The sequence below is a fragment of the Pelodiscus sinensis genome, chromosome 19 (assembly GCF_052426305.1).
Source record: "Pelodiscus sinensis isolate ZL-2025 chromosome 19, ASM5242630v1, whole genome shotgun sequence".
Lineage (NCBI taxonomy): Eukaryota > Metazoa > Chordata > Testudines > Trionychidae > Pelodiscus > Pelodiscus sinensis.
In genome coordinates, this window is record NC_143070.1 from 31,727,688 (window position 1) to 31,745,126 (window position 17,439).

The following is a 17,439-nucleotide window of genomic DNA, read 5'->3' on the forward strand; positions in this document are numbered from 1 at the left end:
GACGGGTTTGCCTGGTTTAAGTGCATTGGCACAGGACAGCAGTAAGGGTTCGTATTCATTTATAGAATCCAAAAAATAGAAACCTAGAATGTAATGGAATGGGAGAGAGAAATGTTTCCATTGAATGGTCAGTTGGATTTGAAGTAACGCTCATATAATTTGTAGTCTATCACTGAGCTACTCTCCCCGAAGTTTGCACTGATAGGAGTTGAGAAGGGAACAAGAGTCTTTTGTAGCCCACGCACCCCTGGGCCTGTCTCCATCGCTTCTGCCTCTGCCAGGTGAAGGGAGGCCGCTGGGCCCAGCATCTTTCTGCCCAACCAGGGCTGGCTTTTTGGGAGGTGGAGGCACTTGGTCCCCTGGCTGTGTCCATGGGGAGGTTGGCTCTGCTGAAAGCCAGACTGGTTTTCCTGTTGTTAGGCAGGACCCTGCAATCCATGTTCTCTCCTGCTTTTGTAGCCTCTGTTGCCTTCTGCAGGTGTCCCTTCTTGTCCTAGGAAGGGGTGTGGCCAAAACAGGTCTTGCTGTGAGCAAGATTTGAACCTGTACAGGGAAACCCTATTGGATTTCTAGTCCAACACCTTAACCACTCAGCCATCACAGCTCTAAGTATCAACAGGCCACGGAAACTGGTAATTAAACCCAGTGCCCAGGCCTGACATCTCAACCGCAGAATTCCCACAGCAAAGCATTTCACAGGTCATACAAAGGAGTCCTGGGCGCTCTGGTCTGAGACTGGCTTAGAGGTGAGTTCAAGGGGAAACCTCACAAAGGAGATTCCAGGCAGCCAGGTCATGGGGGTCTCTGAGATTGCGGCTTTCCCACCTGGCTGTTGCCATGGTTGCTCTGTGACATCACTGCATCCCAGCCAATGAGCTGAGGTGCTGTAAAAGTTCCTTGTGATGTCACTGCTGCCTTGCAGGCTCATGTCCTGCCCCTGGCCAGCCCCTTGGCATGTGTGAGCTGCTCCCCCTGTTCCCCCCTCACTCAGGGCTGGTTCTGGGGCTCACACAGGGAACATCAGAGGCTGCTCAGGGGGCCACATTGCTAGGCCAGGGGCCCTCCTGTGGGGCTGTGAGTGTTGCTGTCCCTGCTGTACAGACAGGGCCATAGAGCCTCAGGAGGCTGCAGCGGTGGGAGACACTTCCCTGGTTTCGGGAGGGAGACGAGATGTCAAGTCCCATGACTTGGAGCCAGCTACAGATACCCATGGAAAGCTGATTTTCAGAGGGGTGTGATCAGCCCTTCCTGTGTATCTGGCTTCTTCAAAGGGGCTTCATTAGGAGCTAAAAGTTGAAGAAGGGACATTTAGAAGGGCAAATTTCTTTCCCTGGCAGAGTTTTCTGTGTGCCCCAGTGGCCTAATGGACAAGGTACTGGCCTTCTAAGCCAGGGATTGTGGGTTCAAGTCCCACCTGGGGTGACAGTTTCTCTCATTGACAAAGAGTTTACTATGCTTTCTGAAACAGTTAGCAAGGATGCTGCACAGTTGCTGTTTTCCTCTCTACAGAAGTTGTTCAGATCCCTCCCTAGCCAATGCTGGTGTTTAGATGCAGCTCTGAGTGCTAAAAGCTCAGGTATCCACGGTCAGAGTGAAGGGGCACATTTTGCTCTAGAATGCCCAGGAGTGACAGCCAGAGGGAGGTGGCTGTAGCAGAGCAGGGTCTGTCTGGAGACAAAGCGGAGCCTGAGGATGAGAAGGCCCCTGAGAGGCAGAGACTCCAGAGCAGTGGCAGGAGGACTAGTTATTTGGTCTGGCAAAAGGACAGAAAATCCCCAGGCCCTGAGCATGGTGTGGGCAAGGCCCATGGGGCAGTTTGCCTGGTGGTATTTGGGGTGTGGAGAAGCTGTGAAGCTCTGTGAGTGGATAAGGTCCCTGGCTGAGCTGCGCCACCGGCCGTGTGTGTGACTCAAACTGTCCCTCGTCCCCTTTTGTGTGTCTGTTGCGCTTCCAGCGTCTTTCCTCAGGCACGTTCATCCGGCAAAGACCCCCCCCCCCAGGGATCTTGTATCTTCCTTTGTGCAGCTCAGCCACAGACACCGGCAGGGCTGAAAGGAAATTGCTGCACTTTGGAAGTCAAAGGTGTTGTCTGGGACCACAGAGCAGTTTCACCCAGCAGTCTGAGGTGGGCATCATGGGGCAGTTGGTTAAAGCGCTTCCCTTATAAACAGAAGAGCCTGGGTTCAACTCCCCGTGGTGCCTTGTTGCATCCTTTGCTCACATTTTCCTATTTCCTTCTGGGACACAGAAGAGGCCTCCCTGGCCACCCATAGAACTGCTGGGTTGACCCAGTGGCCAAAAGGGGCTGCGGCTGCTGCCGACAGAGAAGAAGCTGGGATGCTAATAATGCCCAGGTCATGGGTACAAGCCCCATGCAGACCCCACAACAGCCAAATTAGTTTTATTTGAGCTTCTCCCCATGAAAAGTGGTGAGAGGGAGCCCTTGGCTGTGGGACCCACTTGTGCCTGTTGCTCAGGGTTAAATAAGATCTCCCCCAGGAGGTCGCCTGTTCCCTTCTCACCTCGCATTGGCTGGGAATCAAATCAAGCAAGGGGCAGCAAACGCCAGGCACTGTCATTGTCTGGGCCACAGCTAAAGAACCTCTTGGAGCAGTCCATGCAGAGGAATGTGGACATTTATGGCCAAATGGCCAATGGTCTAGCAAAGAAAGGCCACCTTCCTCCTACCCCCACATCCTAGACCAAGTCAGAGCCAAGGTCAAGGAATTGCAGCAGAGGTATGTGAGGGAGGAACCGCATTACTGTGCATGCTCTCAGAGAGGATGAAGAGCAGTGAGAGGCAGCCCCAAGCTGCAGAACCCATTTGTGCCTGTTTTTCAGGGTTCAAGTAAAACTTCAGTAGGGAGATTTGATGCACCCTCTTTACATTGCATTGGCTGGGAATTGAACCCAGGTCAACTGCTTGGAAGGCAGCTATGCGCACCACTATACCACCAATGCCTGCCTGCAAAGTTGTTGGGAAAATTAGTGAGGGAAGCCCATGTCTGCCATGAGGCTGGCCAGAGGCGAGAGGGTGCCTGTGTGGTTTGGGTAAAGCAGAACTTCATGGCTACTAGGCAAAGACCAGAATTGGTGACGCTGGGGTAGTGGCTGTCCTGCGCTCTCCATGGTGTGAGGAGCCGGGCGGGAGAGGAGTCCCAGAGGTTGTTGGGTGGGAGAGTTGAGTTTATCGGCCTTTGGGCTAAGCTCTAGAGCAGACAAGGGAGAGGTGGGGAAGTGACTTCTGGATACTCTTTGTGGCCCAGGGATGCGGTTGCTCTGTGAGGTCACCTCCAGTTTCCCCTCTTCTGTTTCTTTTCAGCTCCCTGCAAACTGCCTCCCAGGTGTGGGTGAGGCTGAGTGTGTGTCCATCTCCTCCTCAGGCCAAGTGTTCGCATGTTTCATATCTAAGGAACCATCCTCCTCCCTTTTTCCCTGCCAGTCCTTCCTGAGCGAGCTGAACCCTTCTGTGCCAAAATTCCAGTCTTGTATTATCCCACCAAGTCCCTGTGATACCAACTTCTTCCTGCTCATTACTGATAGTCCTGTGTGTCTATACCAGCATCTAAGACACAGATTAGATTTTGTTTCCCAGTGGTCCTGCGTCCCTACTTTATCTCTGCTGTTACAGCCCCTGCTCCCTCCCATTTCTGGCCCATCCCCCAGGTGTCCATGTTGTTCAGTTACCTGTGGGCTTTGGGCATCTGCCCCCATCAAACCTAGTTTAAAGCCTCCTCACTAGGTTAGCCAGTCTGCACCCAAATACTCTTCCCTTCCTCGACAGGTGAACCCCATCCCTGCTGAGCAGCCCTTCCTGCAACAGCATCCCATGGGCAAGGAAGCCAAAGCCCCCTGCAGATGGAGCTGTAGCTTTCTGTGCCCAGGGGGCCAGACATGGCCTGGGCTCTATGGCTGGAGGGAAATGGGGAATGGCTACATTTTGGGAGTCAAAAGTGTTGTCTGGAAACATAAAGAGCCATTTTAAAGATATGTTGGAGGAGGGCACCATGGCTTAGCTGGTTAAAGCACCTGCCTCATATACAGGAGATCCTGGGTTCAACTCCCAGTGGTGCCTTGTGGCCTTTGCTCACATTTTCCTATGCCCTGCTGGGACACAGAAGTGGCCTCCCCTGGCCACCCATGGAACTGCTGGTTCAGGAAAAGGCTGATTGGGGAGGAGTGTTGGGAAGAAGGAAACCACAAGCCTGGAGCAGGTGCAGAGGCTGCTGTGACTGGCACTGGCAAAGCAGGGCTCTTGCTGCAATTGCTGGGACTGCAGAGCCAGTGCCAAGTGCCCTTGTGGTTCCCTGGGGGTGTCAGCACCTAGAGAGCCTGAGGGTGCAACCTCGGCAGCTCCTGCAGCCATGGAGAGTCAGGGTCTGTGGGTGTCAGGTGCTTCTCACCTGTCAGGGAGAAACCTCTTGGGGCTTGTGGTTTCCTTCTTCCCCACACACCTCTCCACTCAGCCTTTTCCTGAGCCAGCAGTTCCATGGGTGGCCAGGGGAGGCCTCTTCTGTGTCCCGGAGGGGCATAAGTAACTGAACTGAGGAGCTGCTGTTTATTTGGCAAGTGCTTTAACCAGCTAAGCCACTGTGCCCTACTCAGATCCCCCTCTAAACTGTTCTATGTACGGTCCCAGACAACACCATTGTCTCGCAAAGTTCGGCCATTCCCCATTTCCCTCCTGCCTTCCCACTCTGGCAGTGTCTGGCTCCCTGGGCACAGAAGGCTACAGCTCAGTGGGCAGAAGCTCTAACATGCACGTTTCCCCCAGCCGCTGGCAACTGTGGAGTTGTCTTCGAGGTTTTGCAAGGTTTGGGGAGGGCAAAATGCAGCAAACTTTGATTTTCTGGCTTGTAAAGTCCTTGGCCTCAGGGTTTAGGTTGGAGTCCCCAGGCCCGGCCTCCTTCAGTTTGGTCCCTTCCTGAGGGCACAAAATTGACAACAGAGAATTCATTTGCCCCGCAGCAATCTCTGTTGGCCAAAGGGTTAGCAACTGAATATTTGCCCAAGCTTAAGTGCAGTAGCAGAAAACACTATGTGTGTGTTTCTGTGGTGTAGTGGTTATCACATTTGCCTAACATGCAAAAGGTCCGTAGTTCAAAGCCAGGCAGAAACATAGGGTCTTCTCTTATTGTGGGTGCCCACAAGGCAGTTCTAGGGCCTGCCACCTGGTGCAGGGTTTGGCATCATGTGTGCTGGCTTTCAGGAGCATGTGGGAGACAGCTAAACAGGTTAAGCTGAGATAGGAGGATGCGGGGCTGGGTCTGAGACTTCTCAGTGGTGCCTTGCCTGAGACCAGGTCATTGCAGCCACACAGTCCAGGGCCCACCCTGGAAGTGCCACTACTGTGGCTGTTCACCTTCGGGACAGTGTGGCTGTTTCCTTTGGTGCAAGTGGACACAAAGCCACGTAATGTCCTGCCTCATTCCCAGACCCCAGCCACCCCATTCCCCTCGCTTTCTTACCACCCAGCACCCCCAGCTTCCTTTGACACCCTCCCTTCTTCCTGCTCCGCCACCCTGCTCCTTCATCCACATTCCTTCTGCACCCTTTTTCCTTCTGCACCCTTTCTCCTGGCCACGCACGGCTCCTTGGTACTTCTCAAGCCAGGCCCTGCAAGGAGCCACCAGGCAGGAACCAGCCCTTGGAGCTCGGCTTGCACCGGATCTGGGAGTTTCCCACCACATCTCACCTGGGAAGAGGTGACTTCTGACCTTACGTCTCCGTTCCCTCCAAAGGTCTCCGCTGCCTCGGGACCCGCCTGCTCAGGGTGCTGCCCCTCTGCCACTGGGCTGGGAGTGGGAGACTCCACAGTCTCTGCACTTGGGCTGAGAAGTCTCACGGGGACTCGTCTGTTGACGGCGTTAGTCAGCCCGATGGCCAGCCAGATCCATTCCGTAGCGCTGCCCGAGAGGGAGCTTTACAAGTGCCCAGTGTCCGTTGGTATTTTCTGGGGCTCTGTGTAGGGGATTGGGCTTGGCCATCTTTTCCACGGGAAATGCCTCTTCTTTGGAACAGCAGCTCCCAGGAGTTCATGGAACTTCTTCTTCTCAGCTTGGGAAAGGGACGACTCAGGGGGGATGGGAAAGATATTTGTGCTGTGAAAACAACAGGGCCCCCAGGGAAACTGGTAAATAATCCCAGTGTCCAGGCCTGATGTTACCTGCCCCCACACAATTCACATGGCAAACCTGGCTCCCCGAGCACAGGGGGAGTCTGTGGGCTCATTGCTGGACAGTGGGGTGAAGCAGCAAACCAGCCTCCTCCTGTGGGGCCTGTGAGTGTTGCTGAATCTGGGCCCCTGCACCTGGGCAACAGCAAACAAAAGGTCTGGGGGCCACACAGAGACCCCGCTGGGCTGAGCAGGAAGTGGCTGGGACTTTGCTTTGTCTTTGCCTGTGGGCTTGTCTGTCTGCAGCCTGGAAACCTCCTGGCTCCTCAGACCACTGGTCTGGATGGAGCGTTACAGAAGTCGGAATAATGGAATCACTGTGTAGACGCTCCCATTATTATTGCAGTGTAATGGCCGTTATTTCCAAGGAACGCTGCTGTGTAGATGCAGCCTAGGAGAAATGCTTTCATGAACATGTGGGAGGAGCAAGGGCTCCTACAATGTCAGGAGAAATGAGGAAATGCGGTCACCTCTCTAGATATAAAAGAGATGATATAAGAAAAGAGGATGTGTCAGGAGTGGGATTTGAACCCACGCCTCCATATGGAGACCAGAACACCCAACTAAGGGAAAGACAGGTCCTTGAGTCTGGCGCCTTAGACCACTCGGCCATCCTGACATCTATACAGCCACCTCCAATGGCAGTTTTCTTACATGTGTGAGTTGCTCGGGGAGGCGGCGGGAGCACCTCTCTTTCCCCACCTAACAGCCGCTCTACAGCCCAGCTGGGTTTATCCCCACTCACCCTCATCTACCGTTGCAAGGTGTTTTGCAGGGAGCTGATAAGAAAGAGAAGAGGAGAAAACTCTGGCCAGCAGAACTGAGGCCTGGGATTCTCCTGTGCCAGGGAGTCTGTGTCAGTGCCTGGGGATCCTGAGCTGGGTGTCTCCTGGGCTTGTTGGCTCCAGACCAGGGGTGTCTCTTCTGCAGGGCGATGCTTGTTCCCGGGGCTAACGCTTATCTCTGGGACACACTTTGTGCAGGGACCGTTGGTCTTTGTGCCACAGTACGTGTCTGGGACGTGGGAGTGTGGAACCTGCCTCAAATGGACACATCTGCCCCCAGCAGTGTTCTGCTTGAGACCCCGGAGCCCTGGCTTTGACTGGTGCCTGGCACGTGGGGAATTAGATCTAGGGAGAGATTTCTAGAGCCCCACAACAGCTGCTGCTCGCATGAAGATGTGCACATCTGTCTGGGGTTACTGGGCACCCGGCCTGCTTCCTGTCCCTGCCAACCTGGGCAAAGCGGCATCACTGGCTCAGGGGTTCCTCTCCTCAGTGCACTGAAGAGAAAGCTCTTGTGTGTTAAAGGGCCTCAGGGAGCCCAGAGCAGAGGGAGCTGGGAATCTAGTCCCATTGATCCCCTCAACACACACCCACACAATCCCAGCCCCAAGCACCCCACAGCCCTAATCCTGTGCCCTGATTCCCATATCCTCACCCCTGCCCTGAGCCCCACCCCCCACTGACACGCTCCCCAAGTACCTACCTTGAGCCTCCCACACTCCACTCCACACTTGAATTTCTTACAGGTACTGTCCTATCACAACCCCTCCCCCAACTTCCTGCCTTGAGCCTCCCTATGCCCAAGGGGTGGTGCCCAATAGAACAGTCCCTGCAAGAAATGTGTCACTTTCACCCCTGGGAGCAGCTCAGCCAGGCAAAGGGGCTGCCTGGGGCAGGACATTAGCCCTGGAGGGCAGGGGTGGGTGTGGCAGTGACATCACAAGGGCTTTTTGCAGCCCCTCAGCTTATTGGCTAACGGAGGTTGAGAGCCTGTGTGGGGGCAGGGAAGTAGCTACCTGAGAAATGTGCTGGGCTGCTGGCTGGGAGTGAGCCAGGTAAGTCTCCCAGCCAGAGCCTGCCTCTGGCACCCCAGCCCCTCCCTTCCCTCAACCCACTGGTACCCCACATAAACCAAACCCTCTGCCCCCATCCTGAAAACTCACCCCTCCCAGATCCTGCACCCCAATCCTCTGCCCCAGGTCACAACCCAACCTCCTGCAACTGTTCCTGCACCCCAGTCCTCTGCCCCAAGCTCCTGTCTGCACCAACCTGCATCCCAGACCCCCACCTCCTCCATTAATAGCATGGAAAAGTGCAGCCCTGGGAGTGGTTCCCCATCAAAAGTCATTGCCCAGGCCAGCCCTAATCTGTGCAGCAACCCAGCCCCCCCCCCCCCCCCCAACTGCTTAATGAGCCCTGCCAGGGGCTCAGGACTCTGCCCATGGAGCTGCCATGTCTTCTCCAGAGCCCTTAGGCTGGCACCGGGGAGGACTGAGTCCAGACAGTGCCCAGCAGAGTCCAGCAAGGGCAGAGGGAAGAGCTGGGATGTGGTGGTGGGGCCAGGGGCTGTTCTGAAAGGCTGCAGGTGCCGTTAGACCCTTTTGTTCTTCCCTGTCTCACCCCAGCGCTGAGCAACACTCAGTGTCGGTCTGAGCATCCGTCCTGCTCTGGGACGTGTCTCTGTGGCAGGAACCTGCCCAGGCGGCTCTCGCAGTGAGGCCCCTCCCTGGCAGCACCGAGCAGTGAGAGCTGAGTGAAGGGGGAGGCAGGGCCAGGGGGAGAAGGCTCCATGACTGTGTCAGAGGGAGGCTCTGCCCTGGCCAGTGGGGAATCGTTGCCTCTCCGAGGGGCCCAGGCCTGGTGGGTCATTTCCCCAGGTTATTGAGTGGGGGCTGGAGCCAGTTCTGGGTTGTCTCCTTCAACAACCAGACTGAACCAATGGATCTTGTGCCGACCTGACACTGCGCTGGGCTAGTGCTGTGTGTGCCACAGAGCTTCCTGCAGGGCTGCCCACATGGGAGAGGGGAGGGGCAGTTTGAGTCACCAGCTCCGTCCCTTCTGAAGGGCTTGTGAAAATGGCAGGTGCTGTCTTGGCAGTGAGGGAGAGGTGGGAAAGGGGCCCTGGGTGAACCTCTTGGGTCACAGCTGCTGTAACAATGAGGTAAGATGAATGACTTGGCAGATGTCAAGTGAAAAGTGAGGCTGGTTTCTCTGAATGGGAATTGGACCCAGGCCTCAACAGTGAAAGTTCTGAATCCTAGTCACTAGACCATCAGGGACACCTGCACATGGGGTCTTTCCTTACCTGCACTAGCCTTTCACAGGCCACTTTCTCTCCCCTTCAGGACACGGGTCCATTTTCCATTGTCCAGAGGGGACAAGAACAGAAACCAAACAGAACATCAGAGCAGCCAGACTGGGCCGTGCCAGTTGCCCAACTAGCCCAGGATCCTGTCTCACGACAGCAGCCAATTCCATTGCCCAGTGGGAATCCTCAGAACAGACAATTAAGTGATGCCTCCTGTCGCCCATTCTCAGCTTCTAGAATACACCAGCTAGGGACACCTGCCCTGTCCATCCTGGTTAAATGCCATTGATTGACCTTTCCTGCATTAAATTATCCAGTTCTGTTTTGGACCTTCTTGTAGATTTCACCTTCACAACATCTTCTGGCAAGGAGTTCCACTGGGCGCAAAAATGTTCCCTTTTGATTCACTTTTAATTTGGTTACTTACCAGTTTCATTCTGTCACCCAGGATCTTGACTAGGAAAATAAAAATTCTTATTTGCTTTCTGCACCCCTGTCATCATTTCACAAAACTCTGTCCCATCGCACCTTAGTCGTCCCTTTCCCAAGCTGAGAAGAAGTTCCATGAACTTCTTCCTTCAAAGTAGGAATAAGAGATCCTCCGGAATAGGGCTTTATTCCGGAGGATCGGGCCAGTCTAGACGCTTTTTTCCGGCTTTTCCCCAAGGGCCACCTGGGCAAAGCAGCCTGCCCCAGGCCCCCTTCCAAAGCTCAGCTGGCAGAGCAGAGGCCTGTGGATCAGCAAAGGCCCTTAGGTTGCTTTTTTTAAAAAAGTAATGGAGATTGCCTATCTCCTAGAACTAGAAGGGACCTTGAAAGGTCATCAAGTCCAGTCCCCTGACTTCTCAGCAGGACCAAGTACCATCCCCAATGAATTTTTGCCCCAAATGGCCTCTGCTAGGATTGAACTCACAACCCTGGGTTTAGCAGGCCAAAGCTCAAACCACTGAGCTATCACTCCCCAAACATTGCTGTAATCAGCATGCGGCTTGAACCCATGACCTTGGTATTATTAGCACCAGGCTCTAACCAACTGAGCTAGCTGGCCTGCTGATTTGACTTCAGCTGAAAGGAGAGATTCTTCTCCCTCCCCCTGGCTGCAGGCCAGGCCTTAGGACCAGGCGGCTGCCTTGGTTCTGTCCGTTTGGGGCCTAGAGCTACAATTGCCAAAAAGGTTTTGGTTTCCAGCTGCCAATCTAACGTCTTAGGCTGCGCAGACCTCAAGACACGGCAGGAGCTAGAGGGGAATGGTGAACGGCTGCACTTTGGAATGGGAACATGTTCTCTGGAACCATAAAGTAGAACAGTTTGAAAGTCATTTTGAGGGAGGGCACCGTGGCTTAGTTGGCTAAAGCAGCTGCCTTGTAAGCAGAAGATCCTGGGTTCAACTCCCAGTGGTGCCTTGTGGTGAGGCCAATGTGTCTCTTCTTTTCACCATATCCCAACACAAATCTGGAGTTGGTTTTACTGTTTGCTGGTGTCCTAACAGTGGAAGTAGGATGGCAGCAAAGAGCTGGTGCAGGTGCCCTCTGGGTTTGATTTAGAAAGTCTTTTCTAGATTTGCTAAATCAAACTCTGGGAGATGGATTGCAGCAGAAATCTCCACCTGAGTGAAGACATGGCCTAATGGTGCAATTAGTTAGATGCTGACCACAGCCAGTCTGAGCCACTCAAGTGCTCCGGGCATGTGGCACGGCCCACTGGCTCATGGTGCATGTGCGACTCCACCATGGGTGCACAGTGCATATACAGCCCCTCCCCCTCCATTCATGGAGCTTGTGGTGGCAGGATGCTCTTGTGCTGCACAGCCTGGCCCTGCCACCACCACTGGTGTGCAACCCAGAGTCCCCTGGGGCAGGCCATGCAGAGCCCCACAGCTGCATGGGGAAGGGCACTGATGACAGGTGCTGTGGAGGTTAATGCAGCCCCAGGGAACTGCTGCAGCCTGCCAGGAGCCAGGCAGGCAGTGCCTGATGGCAGCTGCCCCACTAGCTCAACCCTTAATCCAGTCCTGATGCCAACAGTAACAGCCCCACTGCTGGTAACTCACAGAGGCCCTTGCTGCCCAAGGAAGAGGTGTGGGCAAAACACAGACCACACTGTGAGCAGTATTTGAACCTGCGCAGGGAAACCCTATTGGATTTCTAGTCCAACGCCTTAACCACTCAGCCATCACAGCTCTGGGCAAAGTGGGGCCAGGGAAACTGGTAAATAATCCCAGTGCACAGCCCTAATGTCACCTGCCATAGAATTCACACAGCAAACCCTTTTAACAGCTGTGCAGAGGCGTCCCAGCCCTTCTGCTCTTAGGCTTCCTTGGAGGTGAGTTCTGCTTCAAGGTCTTCCCTCCTCCTTCTTGGTCTTCCTTTGCCTTTTCCTTCCTCTTCTCTTCTCCCCTTTTCCTTCTTCTTGCTGGTCTCCTTCTTGGACCCCAGTTTCTAAAGAGAAATTCAAGTACCGCTTAGTTCTACCTTAACCAATTATTTTAGTATAATTTCACTATCCAGTCAGCTAAGATCAAGTGCTTCCAGCCTCTTGGAGAGCCATGTCACAGGCACAAGCTCCCAGAGACCCCCTCTGGCCCTTCCAGGGATACATCACAGGACCAAGCAAGTGGCAGCAAGTGCCGGGCACTGTCAAGGTCTGGGCCAGAGATAAAGCTGTGGTCCAAGGAGGAGTCTCTGCAGGCCCGGCAGTCCAGGCGGAGGAATGCAGGTATTTATGGCCAAATGGCTAACGGCCTTGCAAAGAAAGGCCACCTCCCCCCTCCCCTGACCAAGTCAGACCCAAGGTCAAGAAATTGTGGCAGAGGTATGTGAGGACCTGTGAGCGCAGCTCCTGCTCTGGAGAAGCTCCGCAGGACTGTGCATACTGTGAGGAACTGGACCTAGTCCTGGGGAACCCTGTCTCCAGGGACAGTTGTGGAGTCTGGGATGGAGACACCTGGGCAGCAGTAGCCGCAGCTTCAGGACAACAACCCTGCTGACCCAGCAGCTCCAGGATGAGGAGGAGGATTCCAGGAACGTTGTGACCCTCCCCCTGGAACCGGTCCCCCAGATGCAGGAGGCCTCCCAAATGTCTTCGGGCACCGGGGAGGGAACATCAGGTGAGTGTTGTGAGGTTGCAACACACACAGGGCAGGCGGGAGCACAGGGGATGATGCGCTATCGTGAAGTGTCATGCTGATCGTAGGCTGGGGGACACCACACATGTCTGACCCCATAGAGGGCCGTCCTCCCCCCACCATGTGTGCAAGGCACCACCTGCTCCTGCAGACAGTGCTGCCAGCGGCTAATTTCCTAACACTGGATGCAAACAAGCAAGTGTAATGGGGGTGTAGCTCAGTGGTAGAGTGTTTGACTGCAGGCAAAGTGGTCCCTAGTTAAACTCCAAGTGCCCCCTGAAAAGTTGATCAACTTCATTGAAACCTTTGCATCTCCAGTTGCATCACACTCTGCATTTCTGCTGTGCAGAGATTCCTAAAATTACTACAAACCCCAAATGTGTTCCTGGGTCAATGCACATAAACCAGGCAAACCCATCTCAACTGAAACAAGTTCAAATCTGCTGTGTGTCTGGTTTCCATTCCCATCAATTCAGCAAGGGTGTGATCTGAAGGTCCTTGGTCTACCTGGGCTGTGCTGTGCAGAAGAACAAGAATCACACTCAGTGGGGGAGGAATGGCCACAATCAATCTTCTAGAGTTTGATTTAGCAAGTCCAACTAAGACTCACTAAATCAAATCCAGAGGGTACCCCACCAGTTTCCAGTACTTCTGCTCTTTGCTCCCTTTGGGTTCCTGAAGTAGGGACACAGCCAGGCTCAACTGAAGGAGGCCATCTCTCGCTACGTAGGGTATGTTTACACTTGCACCCTCTTTTCCAAGAAGGGATGCAAATGTAAAGATTGAAAACTGTAAATGAAGCCACCAGGGACACATACAATGGGCCTGCAAAAAAATGAACCAGCTGAGCACTTTGCAGAGAACAGGCCATCGCCCTGCTGGGAGAGGCTCCATCATGCACAGACTCTGTGCAGGGCCAGACTGCTGGGAGGAGGCTCTGGCCATGGACTTTCCTTCCCTCTCTGTTACCTCCTGCACCTGGGGCTGAAAGGGACGTGGGCTGCAGGCTGGTCCTGCCCAGCTGCCTTCCCCAGTGGGAGCAGAAAATGCTTATGGAAGGGCTCACACATTGTCCTCAATGCACTGGCCTGAGGGCCTGAATTCTTGCTGCCCCTGGGTGCACCCAAATGCCCTTCTGGGGGGGCAGGTTCCCCAGCTCACACCCCTCCTGTCACACAAAGCTTGCAAACGGGGTTGATTTTCCTCCATCTCCCCTTGCTTGCTGCTGGGCTAAAAGAAATCCTGAAACCAGCCCCTGTCACCGGAGAGATGGCCCTGTGCTGGGATATGAGAAACCATCCCAGTGATGCTCCTCGCAGCCCAGGAGAAGTAGGGGGCTCTGGGTGGAAGGAACCCAGTGGGCATGTAGTGGGCACCAGCTTGGCCCAGTTGAGTGAGGGGAGGTTGGTCCCATGGTGTCAAGGGCAGCGCTCAGGACTCTGCTGCTGCTGGCAGGGAAGAAGCTGGGAGGCAAGGTGCTGGCAGCAAGAGATTCCGGCTTCTCTTTGTCCTGGGTCTGCCGGCCACCAGCCACCTTGACCAACCCTCAAACCAGCTGGACTAGCCAGCCCACGTCACAGTGAGTCGCTAGTGGCCCTGTCAGAGAAGAGCCATTGGCAGCTTCAGAGACGTCCCTGCTGCTGCCTGAGGCGCCTTTCTTGAAAGGGCCACTGGTGAGCTGCATTTTCGTAGGCCGGCTAGCTCAGCTGGTTAGAGCATGGTGCTAATAACACCAAGATCATGGGTTCAAGCCCCATGCTGGCCAAAGGGGTGTTTGGGTTGGTGACTTCCCTTCCTTTAGCTGCCTGCTATGGACAGGGAAACAGAAACAAGCAAAAGGCTGAGAGCTTTGCAGGAAGCAGGGCAGAGATCTGGTAGGGGGAGGATCCAGCCTGCACAGCCCAAGTGGCTAAAAGGGCCTTGTCCTGGCTTGCTGACCCCAAAAGCAGGGGAACTGATACCCAAATTGCTGCTGCTGCAGTGGCTACCTCAAGGCACCAGCTGGGGGGCAGGCTCTGGAGCCCAAGCCACATGGGGAGACTAAATATGACCGGGAGGCCTGGAGCGTGTGAGCCCTGCACAGAGGCTACTGCTGGGGGCCTGCTTCAGTGGCCCAGCAGCTCAAGTTCCTCTGAACCAGCTTCTCCCCCTGGAGCCCCCCCAGCGCTGCTGAGCCCCCTGACATGAGGCAGTGGGACCATCAGAGGAAGGTGCCAGCCTTAGCCCTTCCTCCCAGCCTCCTCCCCCTCCCAGGGTCTTTCCCCAGCCCCTCCCCAGTTCTACATTCCCCACATAAAAACCAGAGAGTTTGTTCTGTCAACAGGGAAAAGTCCTGTTTGTGTTACCAGGGATGGAAGGGGGTGTGTTGGGGTATGTTGATGTTGGGAGGGAGGCACAGAGGGCAAAAATGAGGAGTAATATTAGTTAGTTGGAACCAAGGGGCTGGGTTTGAACTACTGCAGAAAAAAGGACTCTGCCCCTGGAGCTGCCCTGTCCTCTCCAGAGCCCTTAGGCTGGCACTGGGGAGGCCTGAGTCCAGGCAGTGCCCAGCCAAGGGGGAGGGGTTAGGGTTAGCCCCATGCTAGGTCTCAGCTGCTGTAACATGTGGCAAGAAGATTGACTAGGGACATGGTTTGGGAAAGTTGCAGCTGGTTTCCCTGACTGGGAATTGAACCCAGGCCACAGCAGTGAGAGTGCTGGATCCTAACCACTAGACCATCAGGGACACGTAAAACACCTCACCTACACTAGCCTTTCGCAGGCCATTTTCTGTCCACTGCAGGATGAGGGGGGGGGGTCCATTCTCCCTTGCCCAGAGGGGACAAGAAAAGCCAAATAGAACACCAAAGCAGACAGACTGGGCCATGCCAGTTGCCCAACTAGCCCAGGATCCTGTCTCACAACAGCAGCCAATTTCATTGTCCGGAGGGAATCCTCAGGACAGACAGTTATTAAGTGATCCCTCCATTCCCAGCTTCAGGTATACACCAGCTAGGGACACTTGCCCTGTCCATCCTGGTTAAATGCCATTGATTGACCTTTCCTGCATTAAATTATCCAGTTCTTTTTTGGACCTTCTTGTAGATTTCACCTTCGCAACATCCTCTGGCAAGGAGTTCCACTGGGCGCAAAAATGTTTCCTTTTTAACTCGGTTACTTACCAGTTTCATTCTGTCATCCTGGTTCTTAAGCCCCTTGCTTGTCCCTTTTCCGAAGCTAAGAAGAAGAAGTTCCACGAGTGACTTGTTGGATGGATTAATGGGCTGGATCCAGCCCGCTGGCCTGTATTGCCCTGGCCTGGCTCAGAGGGAACCTTGGTTCTGGGCTGTGGGGGAGGGGTGCTGTGGAAAGGCCAGTCTCGCCTTCCTGGGCAGGGCATTACGACGTCCACTTTGTGCAGCACGGCTGCCAAACATCCCAGACAGAGAATTACAGGCCAGAGAGCTCTGTGTCTAACAGCTAAAGTAGCTCAGTGGGGAGCGCATTAGACTGAAGATCTAAAGGTCCCTGGTTCAATTCCAGGCTTTGTGCCAGTAACTTCCCTGGTGTTGAATCCTTACCTTTCTGTTTTTGGTCACAGCTTGGTATTGACAAATCAAGATCATCTCATGAGCCCCGCCACCAACTTCTTCCTGTTACTCGCTGCCTCTTTGACTACTGCTCACCCAGTGCTGGCCCTAGATATGGAACAGGGCTGTGGGCTGATGGGGATGTGCTGGGGAATGGTTGGTTTGTGTAAATCCTTGAATATTGATCTTCTTGCCCCTCTGGCTCAATTCTACTTTGTGCTGCTTCACTTTCTCAATGTAAGGACTTTGGAGAAAACTCTGAAATGTCTGCTCCAGTGGTGCAATGGGTCAGTGCACAGTATTTATAAAGCAGTGTGTGTAGGAGACATGCTGAGGGTGTGAATTCAAACCTCACCTGGAGCAGTGGTTTCTAGTCCCTACTGGGCTGCCCCTTTCCACTGATCGCTGTGGGAGCTGGAATTCTAGCTCAGAGGAGACTGTCAGTCAAAATTCCCCCTTCAGACTTGTCGGACTGAATGGTGGGTGGCCAGGGAAGATCCTTCTTGCTTCCAGGGTCTTGTTGCTGGTCTTCTCCCCCCCACTCCTTACCCAGCAGCAGCTGCTGTCCCTTTCAGCCATTGGGTCAGCTCAGGCAGGGAGGCAGGAAATGGGGCAAAGGAGCCAGACAAGCTGAGGGAGGCGGGGAAATTCTGATCTCTGCATCTCCCCATGTGAGGGTTTGTCTACACGTCATTCCTCTTTCAAGACAGTAATGCAACTTCAGCTGAGTGACATTGCAAATGAAGCGGAGATTTGCATAATCATGTCTGGCTGCTATTTTGAAATATGCTATTTTGAACTAACAGGCGCTGTCTAGACACAGTTCTTTGGACAGAAAACCCTTCTTTCAAAATCACCCTTACTCCTTGTGAAATGACGTTTAAGGGTTAGTTCTGATGAAGGGTTTTCTCCCGCAATAAGTGTTTTGTATTTCAAAATAAAGTATTTTGAAATAGCACCAGTCTGTGAATATGCAAATGAAGTGCAGGATATTTAAATCCCAGCTTCATTTCCAATGTTGAGTGTCTACATTTGCATCCCTTGCATGTTCTCTGGGCAGTGATACCCCAAGGGAATGACAAGGGTGTGTGGCACTGGCTCTCCTGTCCCAGCAATTGGAGTCAGAGCCCTGCCTTGCCAGTGCCAGTCACAGCAGCCTCTGCACCCACCCCAGGCTTGTGGTTTCCTTCTTCCCAATGCACCTCCCCAATCAGCCTTTTCCTGAACCAGCAGCTCCATGGGAGGCCTCTTCTCTGTCTCAGAAGCACACAGGAAAACACACGCAAAGGCAACAAGGCACCACTGGGATTTGATCCCAGGCTCTCCTGCTTACAAGGCAGGCACTTTAGCCAGCTAAGCCATGGTGCCCTTTTTTGCCACCCAGCCCAGCCCAATATAGAGCTTTTGCAGGATATCTTTTGTATCTGTGAAAAACTCTGCTGCGTTCATGGAATGGGTCGACTCTTTTAGATCAGTTT

General features: G+C 53.9%; 9 non-coding genes across 9 annotated transcripts; 4 read left to right on the forward strand and 5 right to left on the reverse strand.

Moving 5' to 3' along the window:
* The first annotated feature begins 1,349 nt into the window (after positions 1-1,349).
* On the forward strand, positions 1,350-1,422 carry TRNAR-UCU (transfer RNA arginine (anticodon UCU)). Its single transcript has one exon. It is a non-coding gene; the product is annotated as a tRNA-Arg (tRNA).
* A 1,467-nt stretch (positions 1,423-2,889) lies between these two features.
* TRNAG-UCC (transfer RNA glycine (anticodon UCC)) lies at positions 2,890-2,961 on the reverse strand. The gene has a single exon. It is a non-coding gene; the product is annotated as a tRNA-Gly (tRNA).
* Positions 2,962-4,001: 1,040 nt separating this feature from the next.
* On the forward strand, positions 4,002-4,075 carry TRNAM-CAU (transfer RNA methionine (anticodon CAU)). Its single transcript has one exon. It is a non-coding gene; the product is annotated as a tRNA-Met (tRNA).
* A 2,610-nt stretch (positions 4,076-6,685) lies between these two features.
* On the reverse strand, positions 6,686-6,794 carry TRNAL-CAA (transfer RNA leucine (anticodon CAA)). Its single transcript has 2 exons — positions 6,757-6,794; positions 6,686-6,731 (listed from the first exon to the last, which is right to left on the reverse strand). It is a non-coding gene; the product is annotated as a tRNA-Leu (tRNA).
* A 3,803-nt stretch (positions 6,795-10,597) lies between these two features.
* TRNAT-UGU (transfer RNA threonine (anticodon UGU)) lies at positions 10,598-10,671 on the forward strand. The gene has a single exon. It is a non-coding gene; the product is annotated as a tRNA-Thr (tRNA).
* A 694-nt stretch (positions 10,672-11,365) lies between these two features.
* TRNAS-AGA (transfer RNA serine (anticodon AGA)) lies at positions 11,366-11,447 on the reverse strand. Its single transcript has one exon. It is a non-coding gene; the product is annotated as a tRNA-Ser (tRNA).
* A 2,636-nt stretch (positions 11,448-14,083) lies between these two features.
* Positions 14,084-14,157, forward strand: TRNAI-AAU (transfer RNA isoleucine (anticodon AAU)). The gene has a single exon. It is a non-coding gene; the product is annotated as a tRNA-Ile (tRNA).
* Positions 14,158-15,045: 888 nt separating this feature from the next.
* On the reverse strand, positions 15,046-15,117 carry TRNAE-CUC (transfer RNA glutamic acid (anticodon CUC)). The gene has a single exon. It is a non-coding gene; the product is annotated as a tRNA-Glu (tRNA).
* Positions 15,118-17,255: 2,138 nt separating this feature from the next.
* Positions 17,256-17,329, reverse strand: TRNAT-UGU (transfer RNA threonine (anticodon UGU)). Its single transcript has one exon. It is a non-coding gene; the product is annotated as a tRNA-Thr (tRNA).
* Positions 17,330-17,439: the final 110 nt, after the last annotated feature.